At 35.3% G+C, this 22,085-nt stretch overlaps 1 protein-coding gene across 1 annotated transcript in view; it reads left to right on the forward strand.

Annotated features, from left to right (window-relative positions):
- The first annotated feature begins 237 nt into the window (after positions 1-237).
- Positions 238-22,085, forward strand: part of nlgn1 (neuroligin 1) — a 454,515-nt gene continuing 432,667 nt past the window's right edge. Inside the window, exon 1 of the mRNA XM_056467952.1 lies at positions 238-597. The gene's annotated coding sequence lies outside the window, so the exon portion shown is untranslated. The remainder of the gene's footprint in view (positions 598-22,085) is intronic.

A 22,085-nucleotide genomic window follows, 5' to 3' on the forward strand; every position in this document is an offset into this window, starting at 1 on the left:
CCTGAGCATCTCAGTGTCAGCATTCTTCACAGTAATGTTCGATTAGATAACAATCACAACCTGTAAGACCCAAACGCCGTTATGGGTTTTAAACAGATGCACTTGGGAAAGCTTTTCAATGTCCCTTTAAAAAATATCTCAAGCAAGTGCGTTGCAGTTGCTTCGGCAGCCGCGAGGGGCGTCTTTGCTCCACTTTTGAGGCGCTCGCATTCAGTTCCTCTCCGTACTGAGGGCAAGTGGAGATATCGGCATTTTATCAACCCGCGAACCCACAATCGTGAGGAACGAGGGTTAAAAAATCCCTCTCTGGTCTTTTACCTTCATTGCGACACCTAAAGAACTGCACCGGGATGTGTGTTTTTTTTTTCCTGATGAGACGACGGATTGTGGATTAACATCAATCTTAAAACTGCATTAGGGAAATCATATGCTGTTTTACTCTGCGAAATAGTTGGACCGAATCATGTCGCTGTCACAAATGTTTCCTGCTTGAGCTTTTTCTTCGTTTGGATTTTATTTCCCCCCTCCTGCTGCCACCGTCATTAGTGGAAGAAGCACTCTGGAAATGGCAAAGAGTATTGGAAATAGAGCTTCATGGTAATTATGTGGATCATTTTATCTATCTCGCGGTGTTTGTTTGTAAACGAGACTGTCGTGTTTTGTTCATTATATAAACCTAAATATAAATATTCTGACATGAAAGAGAGCAGAAATAGCACACTAGCACAGTGGAACTTGTGCGTTTGACTGGATTGCAGGACTCCACAAACTGCTCCAAATGTGAAATTAAACAGAAAACGAGCTCCAGCATCTAGTTAAGCTCATAGTCTCCATAAATCGTGACCATCAGATTGAAATAAACTAGGATGTGACGTGCTGAGACTTAAATAAGCATTTTAATACCCATTGGCACGAGTCAGATGCGTTTAAAGTGTACACCCGTCAACTTGTATGAGGACGGTTCTGTTTTGATTAAGGTGATTCTCATTTTACCCCTCTTAATTAGAATTAATCCGACAAATTAGTCGAGCTCGTATTAATTGACTGATAATGAAGTCTTGAAGGAACCTCTGACTCAGACAGCTTTGACGTCGCGGTTTTGTATGGAAACGCATGTGCGCGCGTGCACTGGCTATTTTGGGATTTTTAAATATCGTACTGAGTGACGGAATGGCATTTCTTTGGATATCATTTTGGATTCATACTGGACGGTCGAGAGCAGGGGGTGCTCTCAGTGGGCAACTTGTGCGGATCTCATGGCGTAATGATGCCGGCGTGATGATCAAGCAAACTTGCCATTCATGGGAGACGCGACTGCGCTTCTATAGAAAAATAAATCACATATTTAGACGCGTAGATGGTTGCTGCTTCATGGATTTTGATTTGAGTTCGAGAATAGCGCTTTTTGAAACATAAAAGATGTATAGTTCACCCGTAAATGAAAAGAAAATCTATTATTTACTCTCCTTCATGCTGAAGCAGTCCGCAGCACTTACTTTCTCCCTGTGAAACGCGAAATAAAACAGTCAGAATGACAGTCACCATTCACTTTCATTGCGTCTTTTCAGCATACAGTGAAAGCGAATGGTGACCGAACCTGTCATTCAGATTTTAAAACAAATCTTCACTGTTTTATGGAACAAAGTCATGCGAGTTTTGTTACGACGTGAGGGTGAGTTTGCATCAAAGGATTATTGGTTCCATCGGAATTATTCCAAAATTATTTTATCACACCTCAGCATTCAAGCAGGATAGATTTTTTTGACCAGTACTTCACGCCAAACTTGTTCGGTTTAGCTAAATATATTCTAGGGTAACGTTAAATGCGCGTCGTTTATGAATTCACGTGGTAAGATGTCCCTTCAGGAAATAGTGTTTTAAAAATGAGGTGTCTATATTGTCACACGTACTCATTTTGTCAAAAAAAACTGACCGTGTGGTTGAAGCTTTCTCCTGGCTGCCTGAAGACCAGGTACCGTGTGTGTACAGGGGAGGGAGCCAGTCCATAAATAATGGAGGCTTTGACTCTTCCTGCTAATGTTGCTTCATGGCTTCTGATAAATGAAGACAGACGCCTCCAAGGCCCATTTGTGTCTTCACACGAATACGTTTTATGTACTCCATCATCCTCAAAAAAAGTAATTTTTCTTCTCATTTTGCTCCCAATTCTGCATAAAAACGCATAGGCCTAACATATGGAAACTAACATATGCACATTCTGTATGAAAAGCAGAAACATTGCAGTGATTTCAGACTTTTTTTAATTTAAATGTCTTATTTTGTTTCACATTTCGAGTTTCTACATATATGGATACAAATAAAATGACTAAAAGGTACTTTCTATAGAAATTCACAAGGGATAGTTCACAAAATGTAAATGTACTCAACCTCAACTGCTTCCATTCCAAACCTTTGAGTTTCTATCTTCGGTTGAACACAAAATAAGATACATTTAAGAATGTAGGAAACTGGTAACTATTGAATAACTTATTTTTACTTTATATACTACCAGTTTCCAAAATTCTGAAAAATATTTTCTTTTACATTCAACAGAAGGCATTAATCCATAAAGGCTTGGATGGAACCACTTGAGTGTGAGAAAGTGGTCTGAATTTTAATTTTTGGTTGTACTGTCTCTTTTAAATAGCTATAAATTGTTTGTGTTTTTTGTGGTGTATATGCACAGAAGCCATGATTGCAGTGTAAAGAATATAAAGGTTTTTCAGTTATTGAAGCTTAGTCACTGTCAAGATGTTTAATGGTGTCACCCTAAAGTTTACTCTGTGATTGGTTGGAAAAATGTTTCCATTTACTGAGTTGACATTAAACCTTTGTCGGTTACACGGTGATTAATTACCAGGGCTTTGTTCTGCTTTCATTGATGCTCTTCATTATGTGATATGAGGATCGCTTCATAATCAGCCTTCAGAGCGTACGTCACTGAAAGTATGAAGGGAAAAGTGATGAGGATGAATCTGTGTGGATGAATGCATAGAGGTCGTCTTTATATTGTTCCTGCATTACACCATGGTCAGCAGGGGGTTGTGTGGGTTTGCAGTCTGAAATACATATTGAGTCGTGATCTTAATGTGGTCTGTCAGTGTTTTTTTATTTGCAATATATATTAAACATCTACAGATGTACTGTATGTTGAAGGCCTGCTATTACAACACTGATTTTCTTCTGAGGTTTATAATCTTCTGAAAGTGAGATGTCTCTTTTTAGAGAATATCATAATTGCTATTTCCTGCCTACTTGTTTGGACAGAAGCCATTTTACAGTGAGAATGTTCTCTTGAAAGAGAGATTTAATGGCAGATAATGTGACAGTATTGTGTTGGCTTTTTTCAGTTGGTTTTTTAAAAGCAAAAACATTTACAAACATAAAACTGAACAGTTCCTAATATATTTAAAGATCTTCAGGTTCAGTAGATTACACATTATTTCTTATTCATTTTCAAACAATGTTAATAATAAGTAAACTATTATCATTATTATTTATTAATACTACTACTACTACTACTACTACTACTTGATTATCTCATGCAGTGTTTTAGGGACATACTGAAGATTAACAAACAGTCAAATAACTAATATAAACACTGACCAGCCATTTTATTATGTACACCTGTCCAACTGCTGGTTAAAGCAAATTACTAATCAGCCAATCACATGGCAACAACTCAACATATTTAGGCATGTAGACGTGGTCAAGATGATCTGCTGCAGTTCAAACCAAGCATCAGAGTGGGCAAGAAAGGTAATTTAAGCGACTTTGAACGTGGCATGGTTGTAGGTGCCAGATGGGCTGGTCTGAGTATTTCAGAAACTGCTGATCTACTGGGAGTTTCACCCACAACCATCTCTAGGCTGTACAGAGAATGATCCGAAAAAGAGAAAATATCCAGTGTGTGGCAGTTCTGTGGGCATAAATGCCTTGTTGATGTCAGAGGAAAATGGCCAGACTGGTTCGAGCTGATAGAAAGGCAACAGCCACTCGTTTAAACTGAGGTATGCAGAAGAGAATCTCTGAATGCACAACAGATCGAAACCTGAGGCGGGTGGTTTACAGCAGCAAAAGACCACAGGATAGTGCGCCATGTCATAAAGCGTGAATCATCTCAAGCAAGACTGGTTTCTTGAACATGACAATGTACTCAAATGGCCTCCACAGTCACCAGATTTTAATCCAATAGAGCACCTTTGGGATGTGATGGAACGGGAGATTCGCATCATGGATGTGCAGCTGACATATCTGCAGCAACTGCATTATGCTATCAGGTCAATATGGACCAAAATCTCTGAGGAATATTTCCAGTACCTTGCTGAATCTATGCCACAAAGAATTAAGGCAGTTCTGAAGGCAAAAGTGGGTCCAACCCGGTACTAGTAAAGTATACCTAATAAAGTGGCCGGTGAGCGTATACTGCAGGCTGTTGTTTCTAATATCATTTGCAATGAATGAGTACAATTTATAAATATTGATAAATATTTGTTTTAAAGCAATTTCCAGTACTTTTTAATGTTAAGATCACATGAGCAGCTAGAAATTGATCTCAGTTACTCCACTATTTATAACCACTTTTGGTTGTAGAATAAATAGGAAGATCAAAATGCTTATTTGTAATTTATTTGGAAACTTTTGTGTGATTTAATTTTAAAACATAATACACCTTTAATTATTTTTAGATTATAGATTCCACATTAGAGATTTTTTTTTTTCTTCAACAGTGATGTGTCTCAAATGCTTCCAAATCCCGCTGAACTCTCAACCACGTTGGCGCGCAAGGAATATTAATTCACTGATCGTGGGCCATTAAATGTGATTAAGGCGATGTGATTTGTCTCCCTGCATACATCCTGAGTGGATCATGGCACCCGCTGTCTCTTTACTCTGCTTTATTGTGCAGACAAATGCCTTTGTTTGACTGTCTTCCTGCTTGTTTTGTTTTTTCGACTGCAAGAAAACGATTATTTTGCTGTAATCATTTAGGCATAGCTGACAACGCTGTTCGCAGCAAGCTGGAGGGAAACGACAATGTTTGCCCTTTGAAGAATACGCAGTGCTGTGTGTTTCACATATCTGTGCTGTCAGGTTTGGGATTTGCCTTGCATTTGATGAGGAAGGCATTAGGCCTGCTACAGCCTGTTCACCTTTCATTATTCCCCCGTGCCTTGATACTTTGACACGACTGCATATGTACGGTTCATCTTTCCAATGCTTTAAAGGTATCAACTTGTGCAGTGGCATCACACTCAAAAAATTACTTTTGCTGCTTGTTCAAATGACTTTACAATAAGTTGAAAAGACATAATTAATATTTTTTTGGGACAACCTAATTGTTTTATGTTTAATCCACTTAAATTTGTGAAAACAATTAAGTTAACTTAATTGATTTGTGTTGGGACAACATGAAGGACTTGTGCGGAATCCAGCATTTCTACAGTGCATTACAGTCAATGATGCATATGGGCTCAATCAGTTTGACAAAATCACACATATTCTAACATAAAAGTGTATGAATGATCAAACATAACAGAACATAATTGCAATACTCATCCGTTGCCCCAATGCCATTTCATAACCACATGACTTTGTTGTTGGCTAACACAAATAAAGGGTTCCGCTTTATATTAAGTGGCCTTAACTACCATGTACTTTAATCAAAATATAAATACAATGTACTTAATGTGTTCATAATGTATTGCAGAACACTTCTGTTACGCCCCGTGGCTCAGAAGGAAGCACAGTAACAAAAAAGAGGGACACCCAAGAAAGCCATTAGGTTAATGCGGAGCCAACCCTCAATTCCAACCACACAGACTCCTTGGTCATAGGACGTCACGCTTCTGTTGTTATTGAGGTGGGATATGGGTAAAGGTTAGTGAAAGGTTTGTTGGTAGGGGTGGGTTTAGGTGTAAGGGATGTTCAACAGTGTAATTATTAATGTACTTGCAGAAATTAATTACAGATTACATGCAGGTATTTAATGAAGCAAATGTAAAATGTAACAACATGCATTTTACACAATAATTAGAGTCTAATGACTTAATAAGTTCAGTGTAAGTACATATTAGTTAAGGCTACTTAATATATTATGGGGCCAAGTAAAGATTTTTTATAAAGCAGAAAGATTTCAGTTTTTACACTTAATAATTTCACCAATTTTAGAAGATCAAAAATAAGGATATTGTAAAAATATTCCATATTTTTAAAGAAACCTAATCAGAGTCTTCTGAGGAGTTGCTTTATGTGATAAACAGATTTAATTGAGTGGACATGGAGTTTTTGGGGGGCTATATGAAATATCAATATGTCATCTCAAAGTTAATCTTAAAGGCATCTGTTGACCTTATTCTCCAATGCTGAAATAAGGGCTTTTCTGTGATCATTTTAGAACTTTTAGTTCAGTTTATGGGAAAATGACTAGGAATAATACATAGAAGTAAATGGTCAAAATACCACAAATAGTTGTTCATGACAATGAAATTAAATAATATAAGAAGTAAATACAAGTTTGCAACATCAAGCACAATAATAAGCTTTTTTTGTTTTAAAATCAATGGAAGCGAATAAGACAATAAGCTTTCAATGGCTGCACATGCTCGTACATGAAAGAGTAAGCTATATAAGTTAGTATGCTCAAACAATTAACAAATAAAAGGTATAAGCATTCAAAATTTGAAGTCATTATTTTCCGCCTATACAGGGCTATTGAGATCAACTTGCACTTCAGATTCTCATCAAATGTTCTGATTAATTTAATGCTTTTTAGAGTTCCTGCCTCAGACAATATAAATGATGCAAAATTAATGTCTGATATCAATCACTTGCTCGCACATTTACTGTGGTAATGGCAGATGGTGTGCTATATAGGAGAACAGATATGCAAAGATGATTTTAGTTGGAGGAATTGAATTTGGCTTAAGATCAGTGTGATGTAAACTTCTGCAGTTATAAACAGCAGTTCATATGCTCTTGTCCAGTGGTGCTCAACCCTGTTCCTGGAGATCTACCATCACGCAGAGTTCAGCTCCAACCCTGATCAAACACACCTGAACCAATTAATTAGGACCTGAACAGCACTTGATAATTACCTGCAGGTAGATGTCCAGGAACAGGATGGTCACCCCTGCCCTAGGGTTGTTGCTTGATCGGATATGGTTGCGGCCGGAAGTTAACAAGAATTATTTATATTATTTATGACATTTCCCATTTATTGTATTTTATAGAGTGAAGGAACTATGACATCAAATTGTATGCAAAAACCCAGAAGTGAGTTAGCATTTTAACAGTTCCAGTTCCCTTGTCCCAAAGTCAATGGGTTTTTTCAATGGGATTTCAGTAAAATTGCTTAAATAAGGTTCGTGGCTAACACAAACTCAAGATACTTTAACGTTTTATTGTACAACATAAAACACATCAGTTACATCACACTCTTGATTTTTAAAATCGGTTACGCTTCTTTAAAAATACGGTTGCTATCAAGCTAAATGGGACTACAGGCGGCGTCTGAGATATTAGACGTCATCGAGCTGAACTGTTCTGGTGCGCAGCTTGCTTGTGTTGGCCATCTGGATTTGTAGATTTAAGTATATTCATGAATAGTATTTTATAGTTTGTAGTATTTCTCTAATTGGGAATTCATATTGTGTGTAGATTATGCCTTCACTTGTAACTGTCAAGACAGGTTCATTTGTTGATCATTTATTTTAATTAAACAATATTAGGAAGATACTACTTACCAGTGCAGCATGTCTCTTTCCTGCTCTCAGTAATGCAAATGTGTGAATAAATGTGTAAAAATACATACATATTATCTGTCATTTAAACGTAATCAATACATTTTTCGTCAGTTTTTTTCTTCATCTGAACGCATTTAACTCTGTCATAACTGCAATATTTACACTCCTCCTACAAAATGTATAGCAGATGTGATTGTATGGGCTGCTTTTCGCTGTACTTCATGACAAAAAAAAGATATTGACTGTTGTTCAGGCATATAGACTTGTCCCTCACGCCTCATTTCTGTCGTCAAAGGTAAGCGTGCTTTATGCACACGAGCGATACACTTATTTAAATGTCTTATGATAATATCATGCAGGCACATTTATACATACAGTTTTAAACTTTTACAACAACCGTAACGCAAAACAAAATGTATTTCCCACGTAAAAACTGTCCAAAAGACACGTAAGTCTATGTGTTTTTGTGTATTTATTTGTTTATAATAAATAGCATGGATTATAATATTATAAACCGAGAGATTAAATCTTCGTTATGGACCATATTTCTAAAAATAAGCTTGAGAAGTTGTCTGTAGCAGGGTGGTGCTGACGTCACAGGCGAGCGCCCTGAAGGCACTGTAGTCCGTTTATAGCCTAATGTTAGCTTTTCAATTCTTGCGTTTGCATTTAAGATCCAACAGTGCTAAAAGTTGTATTTTTGTGTGAGAATTATCCGGCTGGACAAAACGTGTAAGTGTAATGAACTGTGTTTGAACACAGAGCTTATTATTTGCAATCTTCGAAAAGCCTATGGGAAAATCCTATGGGGATTTTATTGAGGGAACCAGTTTTATGGTAGCAGCCGATTCACCTACAAGGTGATGTCATAGTTCCTCCACTCTATTAACGTCTACCCCCACCCCAACCCTAAACCCAACTGTCACAGTAATGTAAAAACAGTAGTTGTACCGAGTATTATTTATGTTATCTATTAAATTACCCAATAAATTTAATTTTTTAACGCCTACCCCCACCTCAACCCTAAACCCAACTGTCACAGTACTGTAAAAATATTAATTATTGTTATACAGTGTCATTAAAAAAATGCTGCTATATTAATGTGCATATCGCACCTCCGGCTGGCCGTGTATCAGATCTAGACTTTACCCTGCTCTAGTCGGTGCTGACCACAATGTTATATCTCACTCATCTGAGCTCTACACAGAATGCTGCATTTGTAAATAATTTTGAAATTGTCATAAGCATTACTGAAAATTTGGATTTCTTCTAAAAACAATGCTGTTTTCAATCATAGGAGTTACTTTAAACTTTTTAATGAAACTACCAAATTGTCAAGCTGACAATTTGTCAACTGAACCCTGTCAGATGTGATGTAAAAACCCTAGGAGGAGCCACTCAACATGCCCTGCCCTAACTGCCTACAACACACTTCAGCAGGACACACACACTTGCATACACGGTTTACAGGGATGAATTGTATTTCATAAAGTAAAAAACTCTTTTTATATGGCCCTACCCCACCCCTACTCCTAAACCCAATCCTCACAGGAAACTTGGGGGGGGGGGGGGAGAAATACTGTTAAATATGACTTCTAAGCAGTTTGAATTACAGCATGTCCCTGTAAACCACCTTAGTACAACTAAGTCATACTCATGTCATTAAACAACTTTGTGTCCCTGTAACCACACAAACCTTTACACACACACAGAACATACAGAGGTTAGAAGTCTTGAGTTATTTATGCCAGATTTTTCATTTTTGGATTAACTAACTTATTAATGACCAAATTTATGTTGTGAGGCAGGAACCAAGTTTGTTTTGTGATTGTGGTTTTTGAGTTTGTTCCAAGTAAAAACCACAAAGATTGATTCACAATAATCTGCTCATGGCATAATTCCACTTATGGGTGTCTTATGTCCCTATGATAGTTATTCTGAGCTATAGGGTTTCCATATATTTATCTGATCCCCTTTTCTTAAGGTTTTTGGTTTGATTCATGATCATGGTTTTCAGAGTGAGGCCTGTTCCGTACACACATACAACTATTTAGGGGATTCACACCCATATTTTCAATCTTCAATCTGCCACAGTAATCCTAAATATTGTTCTCACAATTAAAAATGAAACTCAAGCTAAATTGTGATCAACCAAACAACATACAACAATCTTCACCAAAGATTTGCTCTCAGAATGTAACTTTTTGCATAATTAAGCCAATAACATGATGTTTTTAGGCAAGAAAAAAAAGTCTTTTGCATTTTAAGCACACGTTGAAAGTACACGTATCAAACCCTCAAAAAAAAAAAAAAAAAGCAAATTCCAGAGAAAATCCATTAGCAGTGTTCTGCTCATATCGTTGTACCTCTTATGGGCTTTTTTATGTCTGGTGGTTATTATGAGGCACAATGCTTAGGGTTGCCATGTCTCTCTCTGATCCCCTTTTCAGAACACACTTGGTTTGATCCGTTGGAAATGCAGCTTTCATCATGGCTGAAGTGTTCTTCTGTTCTCTCGCGGTTAGCTCTGGGTTGTCCGAGAGGTTGACCTTTCTCCGTCTGTTTGTGTGCAAACTGGCCGCCATTTTTATGGCCCCTTAGGACTACGGTCTCTCTCTCTCTCTCTCTTTTTTTTTTTTTTTTTGGTGGGAAAGACATTCTCTTAAAGGCAGTGGAAGTCAAGCACAGAGTGTTCTGAGCGCAGAAGGTGCCAGACAAAGTTAAACTGTCTAAATGGACTGGTGCGTTTGTTCCGGAGAAGAACACAGCTTCTGGGAAGCAATTGGCTCCCACCCCCTGTCGTTACAGCAGTCAAAATTCCACTTCCCACCTCTCCATCGGCAGTGGAGTGTGAGGACGGTGTGGATCGATGGGCACCTTGTCGTTCTAAAGGTGTGATAGGTAGGCAGTCGTGTGTCCTCTTCTTCTCTCCATCTCTGCCAGCTAAAGGCGATGTTTACTCTCGGACACCTGTCTACTCTTCACACTCGCTTTAGACAAAAGATTCAGTGTAGTCTGCGGAACGCTTGCCAAATCTGAAAACAAACATTTTGTTGGAGATTACATTAGGGGTGGTTATGTGCACAAATACTGCATGGATAACTATTAAAATGATAGTTTACATTTACTCACTTTTTACTCACACTCAAGTGGTATTAAACCTGTTTCTTTCTTCTGTTGAAAACAAAAGAAGATGTTTGAAAGGATAGGGAAAACCTGTAAATAGGTCTCCATGATATTTGAAAAACCTGACATTGCGATATTTTGTTTTGCTGCGATATTTTGTTTTTACTCTGTAAAAAAGGCTGGGTTCCACACAGTTCCATTATGTTGTCCCAACACTAATCGATTAAGTTACCTTCATTTTTACAAAATGAAGGGGCTGGGCGATATTGCTAAAACAATTATCACAATATTATTTTTCATATCATTCGATATTGATAATTATTGAATATTTTTTAACAGTACATTTAGGAGTATTAGGATTTTTTTTAATCACCTTATTTTAATTTACCAACATCACTAAGGCAAATAGCCTTAATAGTCAAAAATAAAAATATTTAATTAAAAACCTCTCATCTTTTTATAATAAAATAAACATAAGTGTTAAAAAGCCTCTTAAACTTGATAAATAAAATGTTTCAAAGTGTGTGTAATGGTAAAGGTAGATCAACATCTCTGTCATAATAACACAATAAAGGTGTCAATAATAACGATACAATAAACCTCAAACTCTGTAAACAAAACAAATTATGATAATCAAATCTGAGCTTTCAAGTAAAGGCACCAGACATCATTTTTCAAATACATATACTGCAACATTACAAATTGTGAAGTTGGATGATTACATTACCCCTTGTGCTAAAAACAGTTTTAGATAGGGAGCTAGTGGCTGGGATGCACAGGAAAAGAAACCAAAAAGCCAATCTGGTGACATCCTTTTTTATTTACTACTATACGGCACTCATTTTCGTGTATGTTGTTACATTTCTGAACTGAAGTGACAAGCACGAGTGCATGCTTTGTGTTGTTTGAAGTAATTAGTCTGCTGTTATTACTGAAATGTGTATATTGTAGGTGTACATGGAAAATGCAGGCGCATTACATGCGCGCTGCTCGCACACCATGTTCACGTCGCTCCCATGTGCACGTCTCCATTGGAAATGACAAACTGACATTAGCTTACTGGCATTGACCTAAGCTTACTGGCATTGCTTCCAAAGCACACTCAGCAACCACATTTAAATAAAACTATAGCGCTTCATACCAAAACTACAGTACATACAAAATCTTTTTTTATTATCGATATTGACAATGGTGTTCAGTTAATAAATACCGATATCAATTTTATTGGCCAGCCCTATGATTAAACATTAGAAAAAAAAAAAAAACTTAAGAATTGTGTTTAGTATGTACTTTTTTTGAGTGTATATTGTGATATGATTATAATTTTACCAGTTGGTTTGAATAACTATTTAAAAATATCAAATTCATATGATTTAGTATTTTTCTATGCAGTGCATTGGCATAAAATATAATAAATTACAAGCATATATAAATATGACAGAGCAAAAATAAAAGTTGGAAAATCAATGATGTATGATTTTGTGGGGAGTCTTAACAGGATTCAAGGACAGAAATTGAACAATCAAATGTAAAATGACATGGTCATCATTGTATATATATAATAATTAAAAATATATAACTTTAGCTTTTAATATTTAATAAACAATCTAATCCTGCCATGTGACTTTTGCAGATACACAGATTAGAATATTACAATATATCGTTTAGGCCTACCTGTAACCATGGACTTCCATAGTAGGAAAAACAAAACAAAACAAAAAAAAACAAATACTATAAAAGTCAATGGTTAAAGGTTTTCAGCAATCTTCAAGATATCTTTTTATTTTGTGTTCAACAGAAGAAAGGAAGTCAAACAGGTTTGGAGCATGTAAAATGTGAGTAAATGATGCCAGTGTTCAGTTTTGGGTTATTTATGAACAATTCCCGTGTTTTGGATGTGACATTTGCGGTAAAATCTCAAAAAAAAAAAAAAAAAAAAATTCACAGAGAAAGTATATGCTCACATCATATTGAAACATCTACTTATATTTTCCAAAACAATTAACCACAGAGTTATGTGATCGGAAAAAATTCAATCTCTGGACATTTTTTAGATTTTAAATCAGAAAAAATAAACATTATGGATCTGACCAAAATAGTATCTGAGTTTACAGCATACAACATAATTCGTATATATATACTGTGAATTGAACTGCACAACCCAAAAGAAACAATGCTAATCAATAGGATAAGAGTCAGCTCACTATAGAACAAAAATGATTGATTTTATTTGATGTTACATTTTTGCATTTATGAGGATAAAGCGCCTCTCTGTTTAGGATGTGACAGATGTGAAATTGCCACTTGTGTGACTTTGGGAAATCAAATATAATTGTTTGAAAACATTGACAGACATTGAAGTACTGTAAAATACTTGCTTACTCAAAAACATGTAGAAATGGTTTTGCTATTTTGGTGAAAACTTTTTTTATGGCAAGGTTGACATTTGCATGGAATTGCTCCTATCCTAATTATCGCCTTTGTTTCTTTCTAGTTAAAGCAATGAATGTCTGTTAATTGAATTTAACTTTCAATTAAAATTTTTGAATAATTATGAAAACAATTATTTAGAATAGATGAAACACTTATTGTGGCATTTTCAGTTCCTTTGCTTAAGGCACAATATGAATTTTCAGGAGTGACAACAGCATTTAAATGTGGTACATGTATTAAAATGTTTTTTAAAATCGAGATGATTGATCATACTGTAACCATAGCAACTTTCCACCATCTCACACGTTTGGCGTCTGCTTTTTCTGTCAAAAGTAATATTGCAGTGACAGATTCATTATGTTCAGCAATTTCAACTAAACCACTGTTGACAGAGCCATTGTGTTTTCTTTTGGTCTGTTTCTCAGAATGAGCTTTTGGTGTGTTGCCAAGTCCACTTAACGTAAGTGTCAGATATCTTCCATATTCGGGATTGATTCACAAAGCAATCCAGTTAATGAAATTGATACAGCAGGTAGGTGCAGATTACAGTATTTAGATTTTTGGGATATATTCTAAAATTAGGCATTTGGGTTCAAGTTTGTTATTAATGTACTATTATTTGCTGTATCTAGCAAGATCTGGCAACTAGGGCTTGTCGATATGGCCTTTTAAAAAAAAAAGAAAATCCCCAATTTTTCTCTCTCAATTTTCACTTTCAAAAAATGCTTGGAGTTGAAGGTTATTGACCTATATAACCTTGCCATAATTATAATTATAGGATATAAAAATACTAAATAAAAAAATAGCTTTCAAAGATTCAAAGGGCCACTGCATCTGATTAGTCTAGTGCACTGAGTGAGTTTTGTCAGTGTTGATATTTACATTAGGGAACGTCTTTGCGCCTGTGTCACGTCATTTATCCGGAAACAGCAACCTTGGATTCCAACATTAGATTGGTAACAGTCATAGATATTTACATTGTATGTATGTATATGGGTAACAGTTCCTTTCATTTGCGCGTCTTCTCCATTAATTGTCTAATTTGTTACTTCTCACTGTGAGAAATAGATGAGAAAACTGTGCAAAAAGGTGTGGCGCACTGTTTCAAATGTGTGTCTGTCTAGCGATGAATGCGTGACTGCGAGCCCTAAATTCTGCCTTTTTTTGGCGGGCGTGTTTAAAAATGTGTACATTCACTTTCACATGAGTACATTTTTAGTGCTGTATCGGTACTTTTACTGCAATATTTTCCTTCAACCTGCAGTCACTAGTTTATTTTTAGGTAGATTTGTAAAATATTTGATTGGTTAAGTAGAATAATTCTCATTCAAACCAATTGTGCATTAAAATTGCATGATACAGAACAACCTCAGTATCTGAATACTGAATATAGTATTTAGCTTTAATAAAAATCAATGTGCTGTATACAATTAGGAAAAGTGATTTTTACATAGAAATCATATTGTGTACAGCTGAAGAGTCTGCTCTAATATTTCAAATAACTTCAAATAAAAAGAGTAAATGTTTAATTCCACGTGACAATTACTGTATTTGTATGTAACATGGCACAACATATTCCTTTACAGTATATCTTAACATACAAAAAAAGCATAAGTGATCATACAAAATGTTATATTCTGCTGAAAAATGGGTAAAACTTTGTGCCAAAGTGTACAAAAAATTATTATTAAGAATATGCGGGTGATTATTGTAACATTGAGGATTTTTTATTTTTATTTTTTGTAAATATATTTCATCATATGATCCTTGTTTTAAATTTTAGTCTTCTCTGTAAAAAAAATATGATTCTTATTTGCTCGGGGAAAAAACTAAAATCGATGTAATCAATGTAAGGACTTGATGTACTGTGGTACAAAGATTGGCACTTTTATTGTTTTGATGCTTGAATACCAATTTTCATCTTTGATCAATACATATATTTCTATAGATTGGTTTCATATTATGTGTAATTTATATTGTATAATTCACTGTCTATAAAAATTGTCTGAAGACTTAATTGTCTTGGTTATTTAATTAGAGCTTGATTACTTACAGTAGCCTTGAGTTTCTGCTGTGATACTAATGCTATTAAGAATTGTGAAATTTCTCTGCCTGCTAAAATGTGATATCATAACAACCATATGAAATATTCTTCATTCAAAAATATTTTTGCTGCTTGTTTAAACAACTTGCAGAATTTTAAATGACCTGAATCATCACAATTCTTCTTTTTTTGGGGGGGGACAACTTAATTGTTATATGTTCAACCCACTTATATTTGTAGAAATGAGTTAGTTAACTTAATTGGTTTGTGTTGGGACAACCCAGCATTTTTTTTACAGTGTTGTGTTTAAATATATAGTTGCTCTAGCCCGTTTGCCTCAAGGTTGGACATGTTGCGCATTCAAAGATGCTCTTCGGCATACCTCGGTTGTAACGAGTGGTTATTTGAGTTACTGTTGCCTTTCAATCAGATTGAGCCAGTCTGGTCTGGCCAATCTCCTCTGACCTCTGGTATCAACAAGGGATTTGTGCCCACAGACAGCCACCCACTGGATATTTTCTAATTTTCGGACCATTCTCTGTAAACCCTAGAGATGGTTGTGCATGAAAATTCCTGCAGATCAGCAGTTTCTGAAATGCCACGTTCACGGTCACTTAAATCACCTTTCTTCCCCATTCTGATGCTCGATTTGAACTGCAGCAGATCGTCTTGACCATGTCTACATGCTTAAATGCATTGAGTTGCTGCCATGTGATAGACTGATTAGAAATTTGCATTAACAAGCGGTTTGACAGGTGTACCTAATAAAGTGACTGTGTATATACATATCCTCCTAACACTGTGCTACTTAAAGTTATTCATACTGAATAAAAATTAAAGAGTATGATGATGATAAGAGTTAATTACGGTGTGTTTAAATCCAGGATTGAATTCAGGTCAGGTCAAGGTTGTATTTTTTGTCTTTTCCTCCTTCATATGCCTTGAATATGACTTGATTTTTATCTTCACCACCTGCTCTGTGCGCCCGATGACCAGAGGCTAATGTGACATTTCTGTGGGATGAAAACCTAAATGTTTCCTCACACAATAATCGAATTGAATCTGTCAAGCACGTTATGAGTTTTGCACATTACTGATCAAAGGCTTCATTCGGCACCTCGCAAATTAACAACGATAAAGATACACTTGAGTGATTCAGCTTCGCTGTGAATCACCAGTTATGACTTTTGATATCGGACGTAATTGAATTCTCAATGCACAATGCTGCGTGCTGTATTGGGATCTGTTACTCTACAGGAGCTTAGCGAACATCATAGAAAGCAGGTCATCTTTTGCATTACGGGAAATGTAATGCGATCTTCATATTTCATATGTTAATCCCACAAATGCTGCATTCAGATTCATGATCCTGATGCCCTTGCTAAAGTACATGTGGGAGGAGCGCTTTACTCTCCAAGAGCAGAGAGTTCACGCTGTCAACAAAGCTTTTACACATTACTCTGGTATACTGGAGAGAACTGGAGCACAAATATCCCAAAATGTCAGACTCATAGATGCAATTGATGGTGTCCTGAGTGACCGCAGGGTCTCTAAACTGGACAAAATTTTCTAAAAATACATTTTAGGCCTTAAATAGTCTTGAAATTCATTGAAATATTGTGTTATACCAGGTCTTAAATGATTTTAAACAGGTCTTCATTTTATTATGTCAACGAAAAGCTACCCAACCACTCATCTAATCACCAACAGTCCATCTTTATCAATCTTCTACCAAGAGTTTTATTTATTAATTCTAGGGATGTAACGATTCACCTGACTCACGATTCAATATGATTCACGATTCATTGATTTAGTCACAATTTTTTTAACAAAATTATTTGAAGCAAATTTAAGGTGAAGAGTCCTTTCATTTTTGTCTTAAATGCTGCACTTTTTGTGCACTTTTATTTATTTATAAAAAGATTAAAACAGTAAAATAGAAAATAAATAAGACGCATTAATATGAACAATCTAAAACTGTGACTGTGCTGGGATTATACTTTTTTAAAAGAAATATCAGCATATGAATGTTTTCTGGCATAAGCTGAGGTCTTTGCACATTTACAATGTAAATGTCACCTCAGGACTGAGGTGGCTGGTATGGATAGAGCAGTGTGTACAGAGGTGGTCAATAGGCCCTATGCTTCAGGGGACTGACCACTAGCATAAAAAACCTGATTATAAATTACAAATTATATAGTAGGATAGAGACATAAGTTGAACATGATTATGAAGGTGAATAATGTATATAACTTGTATAATTAATTAGTATAAGTATCAGTGTGATACACTTAAGAAAAGATAATCTAGAACATTCTTAAATATTAGCATAATAAGCAAATTATTAAAAAATGCATAAACTAATTTGAAAAGGAGAGGGTAAAAGTAATCTAATACCTGCTTCTGTAACAGATCAACTGTCTTGTTCAGTCTGAAATACATCTTCACACTTTCGCTAATCTCCATAGCACTTGTCGGGGCAAGCAGTGCTGCAAATCATCCGGTCCACGTGGATTGGCTTCTTAATAGTGTTTTTTTTTTGCGTATAGATGTCTGTGACAGTAGTTTTTAACTGTGCTGACGGTTTATGTGCATCATATTTGTTGTTCTGTTAGTGTAAGTAAATGTCTTTTTCTGTATTTGCAGACAGTTTGTCTGGCACACTTCACCGCTGTCATTTTACTCTGTCGCCCCACCTCTTGCTCACCGCTGATGTGCAGGTAAATCAAATTAGCACCTGTAAACACAGCACCTCCTCTGTTTAAAAATGTATCTCGATTCATTCAACAATTCTACCGATTTAAATTGTCACAAATTTGAATCGATTTTCATCCGACTCACGGTAAATCATTACATCCCTTATTAGTTCTCTTTATCAATATGGTTTAATTATCTTCCTTACAATAAAATTTGTTTAAAGTTGGATACATGTAGTTTATGCCTTTTTTTAACTGTATACATCTAGAGTTAGCTTTTTTTGACACATTATTAAAATATGTGCTAAGAAATAACTAAATTATATATTTTTTGGCCTAACTAGGCCATTAGAAAAAAAAATGTTAATGGTTAGCCCGGTATATGTCTGAACTTTCTTTCATTATGGTCTTGAAAAGGTCTTAAAAAGTCTTCAATTTGACTTGGTGAAACCTGCAGAAAACCTAAGGTGTTCAAAATTAGTGCAGTAGATAGGAATGACACAATACTCAAAATAATATTTTACTATTTGGTACAACTTGGTTCAGTTTTATTTATTTATTTTTAGTTTTGGTTTTACATTTAAATGTAAAAATTGCATTCGCATTTTTTCCCAATTCTTCTACTACTCTCTATACTGACTCTATGTCATATATGTTTGAATATATGTCCAATCCAATGCCAAATCAGTGAGTGCTAAATTTAGGGACACTTTCACATGAAATTAACATGTTAGGGCTGGGTGATAAAATCAATATTCATATTTATTGATTGGACACCATTGTCAATAACGAAAAAAAAAAGTTTGCTATGAATTTTTGTTGAAGCGTTATAGTTTTATTAAAATGTGGGTGCTGAGCATGCGCCTTGAAAGCAATGCCAATAATCTTAAGGTGCAAGTTTGTCATTTCCAATGTAGATTCCAATAACACACGCGAAAACGGATGACGTGACTAGCAGCAGTGAGGAGATTGTAAATTAAAAAGGATGTAAGGATGTCGCCAGAGTGGCTTTTTGGTTTCTTTTCTTGTGCATCCCAGCCACTAGCTCCCCATCTGAAAGATATTTTAGCATAGGGGATAATGTAATCATTCAACTTCACAATTTATAATGGTGCAGTATGTAATTGAATAATGATGGTTAGTTCCTTTACTTGAAAGCTCAGATTTGATTATCATATTTTGTTTTGTTTACAGAGTTTGAGGTTTATTATTGACACCTTACAGATGTTGATCTACCCTTACCATAGCACACACTTTGTAATTTAATTAACACATTTTATTTATCAAGTCTCTTTAATGCTTATGTTTATTTTATTATAAAGAGAGGAGATATTTTATTTAAATATTTTTGTTTTTGACTATTAAAACTATTTGCCTTAGTAATGTTGGTAAATTAAAATAAAGTGGTTAATAATAAAAAAATCCTAACATTCCTAAATGGATTATTAAACAAAATTGAATAATTATCTATACAGAATGATATGAAACATGTTATCGTAATATATGTATTTTTTTGCAATATAGCTCAGCCCTATAACATGTACTTCAGTGGAATTTAAGCTCTCTATTTTACCCATCCAAACACAGTTGTGAGAACTAGACAGACCACCATAGACACAAAACCAAAGCAGTGGACAGTCACTCAGTCACTCTTTGTTGCCTTATGCCCAGTCATTCACAGTTTTAATAGCGAGGGAGCAAATGAAGTGCACACTATACACTGCTATCAGTGTTTAAATGAGTACAGCTTTTGTTATTTAAAACATTGAACCTCTTGGTGCGAAGAGAAGTGCTTGAATGGGTGAATGAATGTTACAAAGCAAGAATGACAGTATAACTTGCTGTCATTGAGTCCAACTTGATGAGAATTCAATCAGTTATGCCTTAGAAAGTACACATTGATAAATTGTGTTGTCTGTAACTTTCTCAGTATACTCTGTGGATAAAATCTTATTTCTGCTGTCTGTGTTTTTATTTTATTCAAATGGCAAAAGATTATGAAATCACTAACTGCTCTTGACTGAATAGCAATATAACTCAATAGTATGTAACCTTTATTTCATTTTTACACTTAAGTTTACACTCAGTAGGCTATTCAGTGATGTATATGATTTTATTATTTTTCTTCTGTACCTAAATACCTGAAAAACCTGAAGAGCGCTGTTTATTTTAGTAGTATCTTTTCTATTCTGTGTTCATTTGTGTATTTGCTTGTAGATAGATTTTGCTCTTTATTATTATTTGACCATGTCATTAATTTTTTTTTTTTACTGAACATACCAAATTGCACCAAAACCATGATACAAAACCATTGAAAAAAACCTTGCAGGACCGGGACTAAAAATTAGTCCAGTGCAGAACTCTAATTAGTTTCAATTGGTATGAAATTTAAAAACATTAACTTCTCCCTAACATTTGAGCACTGTTCACCGAGTGCATTTCAAAGCTGCGTAGATCAGCTGGTCTCTATGAGCTGACATAAGAGCGATATATTGAGGTATTGACTGGTTTTCATGGCTTTGAAACACTCAAATGTCCATGAATCTATTTGCACTCGGTGAACAATGATGAAAAATGGTGAACCAATGACCGTCTCTTTGAATAACAGTTATTTCTGTTTATCATGTGAACACAATGACCAATCAGCAATAAGTATGTGCTCAACAGCTCTCAAATGTTTGCAGGGAATAAACATTTTTTAAATTTCAGTACCGATTTGTACCGAAATCGATACTTTTGACAACCCAAATATATAATGAATTAGGTCTTGCTGATTTTGCATGCTGTTTTGCCAGTAAAGCCAGTTCTAGTTAACCACCACATGCTTTCATATGGAGCAGCATTCACTACACAGAGCTGTAATTGCTATGCAAAATCACTTTCAATACTTAAATTTATTATATTATAGAGGTGTCAGGCAAAAACCAAAAGCTTTTTTTCAGCCAAATAATTTCAGTTGACACCCTTATGGCTAGAATGTATTTATTTATTTATTTATTTATTTATTTATTTATTTATTTATTTATTTATTTATTTATTTATTTATTTATTTATTTATTTATTTATCTATCTATTTATTTAAACTAAGGCCACAATGTAACTGAAATATGTGCAAGCAAATAAAATGAAATAAAATAACACTGATAGTAGTAATAATAATAATAATAATAATAATAATAATAATAATAATAATAATAATAATAATAAAATTTTCATTCCTAGTGGATTTGGACAATTTTTTTAATCACGGCCTCAACATTTCCTATATTGTAGTTTGCACTGTTTACAGAGTTTTTAGGACTCAACTGCAGTCCTTTCCCTGTCAAAAGTCCATATTGCCGCAAATCAACCTGTAATCACAATGAAAAACAATTCTACCTTGAATGCACCAAATATCCCCCAAAAAGTTCCTTATATTAAACAAAGCTAGTGTTCAGAGCTGCCAAACAAATTCAAAGACCCTATTTCTATACTGTATATAGCATGCATGCGTTAGAAGGGAATCTTGTGTTTCATGTTTGTATAAGTGAAGAAGTGAGTCAGTATGTTTGAGTTGGACATGCAGATACGCCTCTAGCTGTACCTTTGTAATGAATAATGCAAAGCCCAGCGGTGGTCATACACCTCAGCATTTCTGCAAGCATTCGCTCCTGCAGGTGCTGCGAATGAGCAATGCGTAATTGTGTATGTTTTTCGGAGAGCGTAGGCGTTGATTTGCATATGTGCGTTTGTGCGATTTTTCACAGAATGCCTTTAAAGTGTCTCCGTGACTATACTTGACACTGAATGCGGCGTACGTCAGTAAGATCAGCTCTGCCGCAGCAGTCTCACTTTGGGTTTGTCTTTTTAGTTCGATTGACGTCTGCTCGCGTTGTCATTCGAGGACAAAAAGTACCAGTCGTCAAAATTAGTCTTTGGCTTTCATCTCTGCTTGTTTCACATCGACATCTGCTTTCTGTCATCACGTCTTCACATGCAGCTCTCTGCAGTCTCAGGAGATGGAGGTGTTCTCGTTGAGCATTTGCTCTATTGTACTGTTTC

This window comes from Danio aesculapii, chromosome 11, assembly GCF_903798145.1.
Source record: "Danio aesculapii chromosome 11, fDanAes4.1, whole genome shotgun sequence".
In the NCBI taxonomy this organism is placed as follows: domain Eukaryota; kingdom Metazoa; phylum Chordata; class Actinopteri; order Cypriniformes; family Danionidae; genus Danio; species Danio aesculapii.